The sequence below is a fragment of the Patagioenas fasciata genome, chromosome 5, assembly GCF_037038585.1.
Source record: "Patagioenas fasciata isolate bPatFas1 chromosome 5, bPatFas1.hap1, whole genome shotgun sequence".
Lineage (NCBI taxonomy): Eukaryota > Metazoa > Chordata > Aves > Columbiformes > Columbidae > Patagioenas > Patagioenas fasciata.
Genome location: NC_092524.1, coordinates 16,529,015 through 16,542,476, shown reverse-complemented (window position 1 = coordinate 16,542,476; position 13,462 = coordinate 16,529,015). Strand labels below are relative to the sequence as shown.

General features: G+C 39.1%; 1 protein-coding gene across 1 annotated transcript in view; it reads left to right on the top strand.

Moving 5' to 3' along the window:
• KCNQ1 (potassium voltage-gated channel subfamily Q member 1) overlaps window positions 1-13,462 on the top strand; it is a 404,259-nt gene that overhangs the window by 28,636 nt on the left and 362,161 nt on the right. The gene's annotated exons all lie outside the window — the stretch shown is intronic.

The following is a 13,462-nucleotide window of genomic DNA, read 5'->3' as shown; positions in this document are numbered from 1 at the left end:
CTTCAGCATCCCCATAGGCTGCTGTTTGTGATGGGATACAGATCTAGATGGAATTTGTTATGATCTTCTACAGCCATTCTTGTGTTCCTGCTCCAGGCCAGGAAGCCTTGCAGCATCGAGAGCAGAAAAGTGGCACTGACAGAATGGCAAAACAAGTCCAAAAATTATGCAGGATTCCGAATGGTATCCATGCAAGAATATAGGCTAGCCCTTATGGAATGGAGAATCTACACTAGATGTGATCCTGGACTATTATGGAGTGATATTTCCTAAGTTTCTGCACGCAGCTTTCAGGAGCTTTTACAGACAAAGCCAAGGAGCAATGCCAAGCAGTTTCCTTTTTTTTTTTTTTTTCTTTTTTTTTTTTTGGGGGGGGGGTGAGAACAACGCTAGGGGGAGAGGCATGGGGGTGGTATTTTGTTGTTGTTTTTAGCGAGATTTGACACTGCGACGTTTTTTCTTGCTTTATCTTCTACCTGTTGTCTGACTTCCAAGGAATGAATACTGTGACTTTCAGTGTGATTGCAGTAATGTACAGGTGAAAAATGTTCCACGTCAGTGCAATGTTCCACCCAATGGTGCTACTAGAGCAAGGAGGAAATGCTGCTTTGGTATTTAAAGGGGTGGGGAAGATTTTAAAGGCTGTTCTATAGATACTATACAAGGGTCAAAAAAACCCTACCACCACCACCAAAAACAAACAAACAAACCAACCACCACAACAACAAAACAAAACACCCCCAAACCAGGAGTTCCTTGTATTATAAATGTTATTAAATCACCAGAAAACAACACTGCTGTGTAAGATTTGCAGATGTGGTTCTTAAGCACAAAGGCTTAACACATCAAATGGTTCCTTACCTTCCTCTATAGCTGTCTCAGCTGCTGCAGTGTGACCCTTCACTGTGACAGGCAGAACTCTGCATAGATCTGTTCAGGTACTGCACATCACCTTACCACTGCTTTGCACTGCAGTGGAGCTTTGCTACATACTGATCAGTCAGCAGACAGACTGCATTATGTCCCTAATATTTGAATGTATATTCAGAAGAAGATATAGTCAGCTCTGACATTTCCTCATGGATTTTTAAGATTCCTGTTCTTAAAAAGCCTGTGGACATCTCGCTCAGTGTCCTCTAACAAGCAAAGTAAACATGTTAACAAACTATGCAATATAATTACAGTTTTTTGGAGTGTGTTTCTCCTGTGTTTAATTCAGGCTTGTTCTGCTTGGTTCCAGCTTTCACATAAGTCTCTAGTTTCAGGGGCTATTGCTTTGAGATTTCAGGCTGTACTAGATCGCAAGTGTGTTGGGTCACAGCAGTTGGGTCAAATCTTTGTGGTTAAAGTCATTACATTCCACTGCAGTCACCTTAACTGTGGTCAGCTTGCATCACGGAATATTGTTTAATTGCAAAGGTCCAGAATACATCTATGCCTTGGGAAAGAATAGGCAGATAGCCAGAAAGAGGAAAGGGAGGAAGGAAAGCAAAGAAGAGTCAAAGGCTATAAACATGGCTGGATGAAAAACCAATGGGGAATGTCTAGTACTTCATCATTTTCTCCCTTTCTATATACTATTTTCTGTTAAACTTTTTAGAAAGTTCCAACTTTTTTTTTTTTTTAAATCCTAATATTTAAAGGTTTTTTCCCTCCATTATCTGTGAGAATGTCATTGTACTAAATTTGATTAAAAGATTACTTTAAAACAAGCAATCAGAAACACTGAAGTGGTGGTGGGAATAAGCCAGAAAAATCTCACTGCCCCAATATGTGCATTCATATTTTAGAATTTGTGTACGTATGTATACATCGAGCAATCTTACTTTAGTTCTGATTCAGACCCAAGTACAGATTTTTCTACCTAGGTTGCTGCTACATATGTAAGTTTGTAGGTCAAATTCTGTCCTAGATATCCCCATTGACTGTAAATACAAACATCTATGGAAAGAATGTACCTCTAATGATTAACAGACTGGAAATATAACCTAGAAAACTATTTCTAACTAGCAAAGCAAGTTAAGACAATTATGAGGAAAAGACAACTGCCAGTTCCACCTACATCTGGAAATGTGAGTCAATGTCATTTGCATTAGAGATGGCCTAATTAAATCAGTTCAGGTGTCAGCTAGTCTCATGAATCATTATTTCTTTAACCTCATAAACGGGAGCTGTTAGAATTGTACTATTGCACAAACAGTGCTTGTGACGTTGGAGTTTGCAGTTCCTAATGTTGTTTAGTCCTTCATTTTGGATGGTCCTAACTTCTTATTTGGGCATCCTAGATTTCATGAATGTAGGAAACTGACAGGGAGATATAACTTCAGCAGGACAGTTGTGATGGCTATAGGGAAAATCTACAGGTAGGATCCCTGCAGAGATTCTTTCCTGAAAGATTTATCCAGAACAGGTGATGAGATCAGAACCACGGAACAACATTTGGACACCTATGTACTTCCTTTTCTGGACTGTTCTCCCTCCTGTCTCTGCTTCCTCACCTCTCTTCTGCCATACCTTCTTTCCCCAGCCTCCTTTTCCCTTGCAACTTCTGTTGCCATTTCCCCCAGTTTTCCACATGTTCTTTCCAGCTACTGTTACTGCCACTCAGCCCAGTGTGGATGTGCAGCTCATCTTCCTTGTGTGATAACAAATGACAGATGGTTCACCTCCAGATGGGTGACAAGAATTTGGGTCTGTATAGCCTTCCCTGAGATTTTAAGCAGGGTTAGGCTGTGTCTATGGAAAGAAGAGAGGTTAAATAGAGCCTTTCAAACATATCTTCTGACAATGGGCCCAATCAAGGGATAGCTTGACCTCAGTTGTTGTCTTCAAGGGTAATGGTTTGATTAAGAGAGTAGGCGTATGGTCATCATTAGCTCTCGGGACTTAGCGGTGGCAAGAATTCTCCTTCATGCTGGTACGCTGATCAGCAGGCCGCGACACACCTTGGCTTTTAGTCACTATCAGATTCCTCCACCCACTCAAGGAGTACATCTAGAGATGTAGGTGAAATGATTAAAGATAGTAATACAGTAGGCCCAGTATTGTTGATATTAAACCAGTCACAAAGTCCCCCCTCAGCTTCAGTGGCAGATGGAGCAAATCCATTGGTTTACCAACTTTAAAGGAAGCTTTGATGTGGAGTAAAAGAAAACTGCACCAATTGCTGTGCCCTTACTGTGCAGGCTGAGTTACCAATCCTTATGAAAATTGAGCTTTAAATACTGATCAGAAAAAAAAGGACTCACAGTAATGATGCAACTGAATAGTGAGGGAGAAACTGCAACGGAGACAAATACAATGCTTGAACAGGAACAATCAGCTTCCAACACACGTAATGTGATACCACTGGTTAAACTGCAGTCCTGTTGGAAAGGGTCTGAGGGTTACAGGCAGAGCAATTGTAAGTGAGCAATGCGATGCTGCCCTTGCAAGAGAGAAGTGCTATATAGGGCAGGTTAAAGAGGATAGCTTTAGCTGCAATATTCTGTTTGTGTGCCAGGTTTCAAGGGAATTATGGACCAGATGCAGGAGGTTTGAGCAGGAGCAACAAAAAGAAAAGACACCTGCACTAAAAGAGAAGGAAAGCCTGAGCAAATTAGAATTGTGTAACCAAAAGCAGAGAAGACTGCAGGAAGGGAAAAGAAAAACATAATAGCCTACCAGTGCAAAAGGATGACAGGAAAGATGTGTTCTTCGTATTTGTGGCTAGGACAGCAAGTAACAGGCCCAAGGGAAGAATGGCAACAAGGACTGCCCAGGGATACAATAGTTACCACATTCGGAGAAATACTTCCTTGGAAAGAATGAGACCTTTATACCAATGGTTAAGGAGCAAGTAAAGCAACCAGGCCACAATCTTCAATTGTGATGGAGCCCTGTATATTGTGATCCAAAGAACTTGACCTTAACCTGCATGTTATCGCAACCCTAGCAGCTGGATATGCATCCTTAGCTCTGATCCTCAGGATACTCATACGCTTATGTAACTTCACTCATCGAAATGCTCCTACTGACTTTAGTGCAAGTACTCACTCAAGGAAAATTGCATCAGTGAGTTTACTGGGCCAGTGCCAGCAACAGTGTAATGGAATTATTTGCTTCCAATAGTAGCCATGTTTTCTTTCCTGTTTTGAATTACGATGTAATAAATATGGAGAACAAAGCAGATGCAGGGGATCAGAATAAAGAAAAACAGAGAAGTGAAGGGCAAAGTAAAGACTGCAAAATTCATATTAATTTTCAGCAGGTGCTCCAAAGATGAACTGGATGGACTCTAACTGACATGTATGTTTAAGTGTGAAGAAACAGAACCAGTATTTTACTCGAGGATAAATGCAATGGAGAAGGGGAGGCATGAGAAGGCATTAACTAGAATCCAGGAAGGGAAAAATATCTAAACCTGCTGTGGGAATATCCTTGTTTTTGTCTCACATCATATATTTATTTCTTTGTTAAAGAAAATAAATGCATACATATCAGTGAGAGACTGATGTATAATCATTTATGTGCAATTATACACATTATCTTGCTTATATTTATGTTGCAGCTTTGGAAAATGTTTGTCAGGAATTAGCACATTCAAATTCTGGTAATGCATGAAACGTTTCTGCATTCTAGCCTAATGACAAAGCAGAATCATCTGCCATGATTGCCAAGGCATTGTTAAATAAAGACCTCAGGCTGGTGAAATACACCAGCAGAAATCATGGCCAGCTGTCCTGCACAGGGCCGTGTCATGCCTGTAGCAAATAAATCTTTGAGAACTGCACAAACAGAAAAGGGGAACATCATGACATGTGCAACTTGAACTGTAGTACACTAAACCTCCCTCACGTTCAGACAGGAAGGCTAAGAAAAGGCATTAACTGCGGAGATGAGACCTGGAGGAATGCAACAAGTACACAGCAAACAACCTATGGGAAGGTTTCTCCATAGCTGGACTAGCGCAGAGAGAGAGAGAGAGTAGTTGAACTTGACAGCAACCTTGGGAATGTGTTCACAAACTGGAGATTTTATGAGTTTGCTGACACAGGGCCAGACAGGGGCAAACATTAATAGAAACAAGGAACTTGAAGCAAAATCACGCAAAGAAGTGAAGCATAGAAGTGGCCTAGTAAAATAGAAGTTTGCATTAAGTTTCCAGATATATTTGTCTTGGCCCCACTAGAAGCTTTCAATAACATCAGTGTTTTCAGTTTCCTTTCTAGAACAGCAGTTGTTATTGAATGTTATTTCAAGTAATTCCTCTTTACTGTATCTGTGCATAGTCAATAATCAGAACAAAACATCAGAGGAGGAAAAAATTATTTTAAAAACCCCATCAACAAGAAGATATAAAAAGATGTGTGGGAAAAGAGCCTTGTTATTGAACTAGCATAGGCTCTGTTTTAACATTTTTAGGGTATGCCTCTGGAGTGAGATCCTTCCTGTAATTGCCAGGATGTGAGGCAAAGCAAGTATTTGCAGGGGTCTTCCCCTTAGTTTCTGAGAGAGCCGATTGTGCTTTGATTTGGATGGGGTAAGTGCCAAGCCTTTAACAAATGGATATGCAAAATGCTAACGCAAATATAGGTACTTTGTCTTTTTTGTTTCTGTCTTCATCTGCTTAACACAGTAAAGAGCACCGGAGGCTATTTGAATAACGTACTTTTAGTGAGTTTGCAGAAATTTGCATATGGATGTCAGCCAGTGAATGTCATAGAAGTGGATTTATTCTGGGGAGAAAACCTGAGAGGGTGGAGAGGTGATATAAGGGAAATATAGACATCGGGGGAGTAAAGAATGGAAGGAGCAGATGAAAGAGAGGAGAGAAAACACACAGCAACACTGCTGGATTAAAATAAAGGAATAGGCTGTGCTTACATACCATATTTGTATACGGGGTGTGGGGGGAGACTGGCACCACCTTCAAATACTCCTGGACCTTTACTACTCTCTTCCCACAGCATGGCATGCCACTTTGAAGCTGTGCCAATACAGCTCTTTGTGTGGCCTCACAGTCAATCAGACTTGGTTCACTTAAAAAGAACCCATTTTTGCCAGGTCATTTTTCAGCAAAATCAGTTCACTAATGTGGGATACAGCATGACACGCGAAGTCCTGAAACATAATGTATTGCAAAACCACAGCCATAGTTCATGCTGAAAGAAAACACAAGAACGTGGGAATAGCTCCAATTCAAAACAAGTGCTTCAGGAAGGGCAATGTTCAGATAGGGCAGAAGGAGAGAAACCATACCTGAAAAGTTTAGTTGATGCTGGATTGTATGTAGACACCAGCAAATGAGTATTATTGAAAGCAAAGGACACAATGAATACAACTGAAAGCAAAAGTAATAGAAAATAAAAAGGACCACCACCACTTGGGAACTGGAAAGTCTTGAAATCACCTAGTGTGGTGTTTGCTCAGATCAGCTAGTTTTTTTCATTCATTAAGATCTTAATATATCATACTTGTAGGATATGCAAAAATCCGCAAATGTTTCTCTTGATACCAACAGCTGAGTTCATAGTTAGCCCCTATCATTAAGCTAAGTACAATCTTTACAAATTCCACTTTACAAGCTATGCTAAAATCATCTTTATCTCTTTTCAAGTTTGTCATGTGTACAATATTTTTCTTCAGTTTCATGCCTCTAGCCATGCATTGTGTGATAGAAAAGAGCAATTTTTGAAGGGGAAAAGAACCATTCACTGTGTTTCCTTGTGGGACTGCTTTCATCATTTGCTATTTATAATAGCTTGGTCAGTGCTTTAGGTAAATTTTGTAAGCTCAAAGGGGAAGTATATTCAAAGCCAAGAATCTCTTTTGCATAAACCATACACAAGGTGTTCTTTGAGAACTCCAAACCTTAGGAAAATAATTTAGTCTGTTTTGTTCCTTAAATATAACAAAACTGTAGAGACAATTTTTAACTTAGTGCATTGTGCAAAAAATGGTAGTGGCAAAATTGTTCATCACTGTTTGAAATTTTTGCCTTGATAGGACATGAATCTCTGTCTTTTCCATTAACTAAATTGAAGTTGCATTTGGATGTGGTTAATTTCAGGAAGCCTCATGCTTCAGCACCCGTGTTTACTGGGCCGTGTTGCACATTTAGAAATCAGGCCCACTGAATGCAGTATGATGTGGTTTTTAAGTGTTTTTTCAGAAATTTGGATCTCTTGCATATAGCAAGCCCCGCCAACCCTAGGTTTTAAATATATGCCTCTCTCCTACTACAAGGAAGCCTGCCCTTTCTTTTTTCCTCTGGATATTATTTATTTTTAACCCACAGTTGCAGTAAATCATAGCAAATTTGCTATTCGCCACTCTTCCTCAGGTTCCTTATCAGATAGGTTCAGATCAGATCCAACTGAACGAGGAGGTTACAAAACCGCAAGGCACAGAAGAAAGTGTCTGAATGTGACATATGGATGAAAATGGCTGACCTAAGTTTGTTAAGGACTGATCAGCATATAGGGGAAAGAGGGACCTTGCTTATTCTCATATGTTTGGGATACTAAAGAACATCTCTGCCTGCTGATGGACAAGAGACGTGTGCTGGCACAGGGATTCAAAGTCTGTCAAATTCACTGTTTACAAAAGGCTCTGTTCCTTCTGCATATACTTTCCCTATGTCTATAACAGCTCTGCTGGCAGGTGTGCTCACAGCAATAACCAGTTATAAGAAGCAAACAGAAGCTTAAATCACCCACCCTGACAAGTAAGCTTTTGATTCCAGGAAGTTAAAAGGTTTCATAGCTGATGCCAGATCCACAAGCAATCTCCTTGCAGGTTGTATCACAGTGTGGGTCTACGCAAGAGGCAAAAGCTGAGACTGGCACTTAAGTAGTTACTATGTTGTCACAGGTGCTCATGTTTGAAATTTAACAGAATTCCTATTAATATTTCTACTATAAGGTTGAATCATAACATATCTGGGCTAAAGCTTTTACAATTACAAGGGTCTCGAGCTATATATTGAGCATATAACAGTGTTATTTACCTTTGTTTAAAAAAAGAACAAACCCCATATAGATGAACATCCAACTTCTAGCTAATTACAAAATGCAATTCTAGAAAAGATTAAAAAGCCACTTTCTCACTTGCCACAAGTCTCATAAAAACAGCTAAAAACTAGAACTCCATGGAATTATTATTGGCTACCAAAGTATGGCTATAGAAAGGCATAATTTCTGCTGTTACTATCAATATGCTATGTCCTATTCTACATTGGCTATTATTATAATGTTGATAAAACAAAAAATGTGTAAACTGCTGAATAATATTAAATATAAAACTGAAGCAGGCGATGTACTCATCTGGGGTGATACTAATTAGCAGGCAGTTTACTTCTGTGAAGGTCTTTAAAAGTCTGTTTTGAAGATAATAGACCTAGTGCTTTGAGAATGTGTGTACTTAATTCTATTTACATGAGCAGTTCCCTTGAGCTATCCATTAGAATCAAAAGAATTCTACAAAGTTCAAAGAAGTTATCAGAGGCAAAGATGACCTTCACATTTATTATTTATCTTTTTTTTTTTAACTCACTAGGAGAAGATGCTTTCCCAGATGAAGATGAAGAGTTAATGAAAAATAAAATTAGGCAAATTCTGGCCTGTCAGCATTTCTGGCTGTGTTCCCTGTGACCCTGTCTGAATATAGCGTCTTTACAGGCAGTTGACTGCCTTTTATCAGAAACCTTCAAATAAAGAGGGTTTTTTCTACCTTAACTCTTTCACCTAACATTCTGATAATCTGCTCTTCCAAATGCAATCTTGTAAAATAAAAAATACATAAGAAATTTACAACAGCAAATATTAAAATAGACACGGAGCTGAAGACATCATCTGTGCCCCAAGGTACTATTGAGAATTGTCTTCAGGGGCTGAGGATGAGGAGAGAGCTAAACATGTGAAAAAAGAAAACAGAGTAGCACAACATACATTTATATTAGCACATGCTCATTTCCTAAACTCATGGGGCTGGTAGAAGAATCCCATAGAGTAGGAACCTACAGTGCAAGAGAGTAAGAGTCATGGGTCCACCCTGTGCTTCATTGTCTCAGAAACAGCTGCATAGTAGACAACTGCCTGACTGTAATAGTTCTGCAGTCTGCTTACATCAGGCCAAAACAGTAGCCAAGGATCAGCTCGATATGAGAGTCTAGGAAGATTCCAAGGGTTATTCCTAGTACAACCTAAAAGGTTGTCTAAGCAGTGGAGAGCACAACAGTAGAATATTGCTGATGTCTCATTGCAGAACAAGACAAATACAATAAGTTAGCTACTATTTATGTAAGAAAACCAAACTACTGAACAGAAGAAAACACAACAGAAAGCACCTAGAACATAGACAGAAGACAGCAACAAGTAGCTTGTGACATTTCTGATAGAGAAAATCTTGAAGTTTGATGTATACTTTGGTATTCAAAAGGAAGAAAGTAGCAATGACTGCGTTATATCACTGCTCATTACTCACACATGATGAAGGGGAAAGAAAATGTTGGGTAAGTAATGATCTCTTCTTGGTTGAATCACAAGCGCTTCTTAATTTATGTAATATAGTTAGAGATCCTACCTACTGCCTGTCGTTTGCAACAGCCATGACCATCCATCTGCAGGGACGAGTTGCATTGAGGTGGGTCTTGTTACTAATGCTGTTTGCTGCTGCTCCCTTTTCCTATTTGAGAAGAGGAAGGCGGTACTGAATTTCTTGGCACACATATCCCTATGAAAATAAAAGTAAATATTGCTAGTTTATAATGATACTGACAGCTCTTCTGCTAGATGAAAATAAGCCCTGTGAAACAGATGGAGGTGCAAATAATAAGCATTTCTCTGCAGCAGTAGTGGAGCATACAGTTATCAAAGACAACCAGCGGGAATGGGGTTTAGCTGTGAATGTATTTTCTAAATTAAATTTTCAAACTATTGCAATAACTTGGACGTTGAGTAACTGCATCAGTAACTAATCCTTTATTCCCTTTGAGAAGAGTCATGTGCTTTCCCCAGCTACAGAGATCTTTCACAAATATCTCAGAGCACATGTGCAGTTTAAGTGCTCTCTTAATGAATTAGGTGTCCAAACAAACGCTGTCCCCTTATCTTCACTGATTGATAGCTTCCAATTTCGGTGCACAGCATGTAAGTCTTAAAAGTGAATTAATTTAAGGGATTTATTCTGTATTTAGAGTACACATGTTGCATCACTATGCCTCCTAAGGTAACCTGCTTGTGGGGATTTATTGGTATATAGCAGACAGCCTTTGCTATAAATTATTGCAGCTTAGCTGACTGCTGTGAATCAAACTTACTTTCAAGAAGCCAAAGGTAAGTCCAAGCTTTTCAACTTTTTCAGAATCATAGTAATGTGTATCTTCAAATATTTTTCTCCTTTGCTATCAAAATAAGTTGTATGACTCCTTTATGTTTGTATTGGGGCTCTTTTTTTTTTTTTTCAGAAGTTGATATATGCCAGAAATATTCAGTATCCTCAACACAGATTTTGCTGTTTTCATAGGCTTTAAATTTGCCTTTCTTCTGCAAGTCTGGATTCCATTGTGCTTTGTTTCTAGAACCTTAAGAAAATGTATCCCTGACACATCCATTTTATTAGAATACAAAATTACATGAAACAGTCAGATATCCAAATTCTACCTGTTCAAGAGGACAGCAGATTGTTTCTCTCATGAGGACTTGTGTAATTATTCTGAATTGCTTTAAAATTTCCTTTATACATGCATAAGTCACTAGTTTTTAACTATCCATGTTTCTGTTAATGCTTACATTTCTAGGAATACGATTGTGTTAAATTTCATTGCATCACAGTCATAAAAAGTCCTTTATCTTTGATCTTTGTTACAACAGTGACAGTTGCTTGAAGTATAAAAAGCTGAAATTAAGCAGGACCATAATCAAGAAATGTTCATGGAAAGCTGAACCAGATTGTGAGGTATGGCATTGAAGGCACTGGCTATTATTGTGCAGATTTAACTAACGGTTTTGTCAGAAAGCGCTAGGTGCTGAGACTGTGCAAGTCATAGCCCAAGCAGGAGTTCTCCCCTAATGCAGGTAGAACTGAGTGGTTTCCTTAGCTTAATCTACAATTAAGGAGCAATAGTGGGTCTGAGGCTAAACTCTTCAGGTACCAGATCCCGAGTAAGACCATCTCATTCCTTCTGGACTGTTCTTCTGCAAATGTCTTTTCTGTCGAAATTCTGTATGTTTTTATCTTTCTAAGTACCATTAAAACTGCACTATTCTATCAGGCAAACCTTTTTTCTTTGTGCATATTCTCCCGTCTGCTTAAAGTAGATGTGTTTATTATGAACCCATTTCCTACACAGTTTCATTACCTTTTCTGGAGAGTTCTAATAAGGTGTGCTGGCCACTCTAACCAGTCATCACACCATGCATCTGTCTCCCTCACTGGTAGCTTTCCAGCCTTCATGTCGATCTGCTAAGAAGGAAAGAATGCTTGAGTACAAAGATTCATAATTGATTACTATCTTACAGATGCTTCAGATTGAAAGTTTGGTAAGCTGCTGAACGCACCTGCTATACTGCAAATTCATCACACCGTTTATACAGCCTTTCCCACTGTCTTGCTCACTCTGCCATTGTATGTGCAGAGACTTAATACTTACATTCCTGTGTCTTACATAAGGTGAAACTTTCATTTGAATGTTCATTGAGTTGAACAGTGTCTTCGAACATAATGTTTGAATTGCTGCACCCTCAACAGATTTCCATTTCTCCCCTTTTGATTATTAACCCCAGCTTTTAATGTGGCGATGGGCTGTGTTTGTATTTTCTTTATACAATGGTTGGCTTATAACTTAAAACTCGGTGTTATCAGTGACAACTAAGCCTGTTACCATGTGGCTGATAAGCCAGGTTATGTCCATTTCTGTGTTTGTTCACATGAAGTTTCAGAGCAAAGGCAAATGCCGTAATGCTGTGTGGTATCAGCAGCTGTTAAGCTTGTGTTTCTATTCAGAACACAATGTCTGCATTTAACACCTCAATGTTGTTAGTTCTGTCTGCACACCAGAACATTATATGTTGTTCAAAGCATCCCTACCTTTATACTGACTAATCCTGTTTCTCCTTGTCCCAGCAACTCCGGGTGCTTAACATGCAACCGCATTTATCATCACAGCTACGAAGGAGGACAGTGCTATTATCCCATTTACAGATTAAGAATCTGAGGCACAATTAAGAACAATGACACACCAGAGGTCACGCAGGAAGTCTGTGGGAGAAATGGGAGCTGAATTCTGGTCATTGAAGTCCAAGGTCAGAGACTGGAACTTTCCTCTTTGATGGAGGACTGAAAATACTTTTAAAAATTTAATATACTTACAGGAATTTGGTGCTTTCTTTCATAATTTTTTATTATTTATCAGGAAAATCTGGGTAATATACCAAGTTAAAGTCCAGCCTATTATTAATTGTTTTCTTCTTATTATTTTTTTCCTTTTGCACTAACCGCTACTCATCAAACTACTAAGTTTATTAGGGCTTAATTTTCATGTATCATTGCTTGTAACAGTAAATATCAAATCTTATGCTATTCTCTTTCAAGGGTTTGCCTAGATTATTAACAGAAGTCAAATCACGGATGTTTTCAATGGGAAACACGGGCTAAACCATCAGACTTTTTCTTAGAAAACTCTCTCTCGTTCTCTACCCTGTCACCAGCATTTTGGGAGTCCTAAAACTACTACTGCAGGACAGACCATTGTTTTACAAGTAATATAAATACATTAATCTGCTCTTAAACTTAATCTACGCTATGTGAAAACTGGACAGAAGGGCCCTCTATATTGAAAAGACCCTGCAAAGACCATGTAAATCAGGACTGAAAAAGATGCTGCGGTCAGATCCCCAGCTGCATCAAATTACCATATTATGACTCAGTTTATAGCAGATAAGTGAATGAGTTGTATTATGGTTTTTGTTGCATCAAAAGAAGTCACTGAATCACCCTCGCTTTGATTATCGGTTGTCTTGTATTCAAAAATAAGATGATTTCTATAAGCTACTTAGTCCTATTTCTTCCCTAGAGTAAAACGTAACACTTTGATGAACAATTCTGTTGTTGCATTTATGTGATTATAAAAAGGTAACTTGTCCCATTGAGGACCAGTTGAGCTGTGACCAGCCAGCTCTGCACTAGGAACAGCCATTTGTGTCTGGGGCCAATCAATATTAAATGGACACAGCTGGAAGTGGGGACATCAGTACAGTGAAAAGAGCCTCTTGAGTGAAAGAGGAAAAAATAAAAAGGAGCTGGAAGCTCCTCTGAGCAGAGAAAGGGATGTCTAGGGAATACCCTTCAGGGACAGTGTTCCTGTACCAGGAGTGGTGAGAAAATAACAGCTAGCAGATTCTAAGGTTTCAGTCTTTGTAGATGCTTCTGGGATCTTGAGGTGAACAGCTTTATTCTTGCAGAATTAGAGGAACTGGGGGAG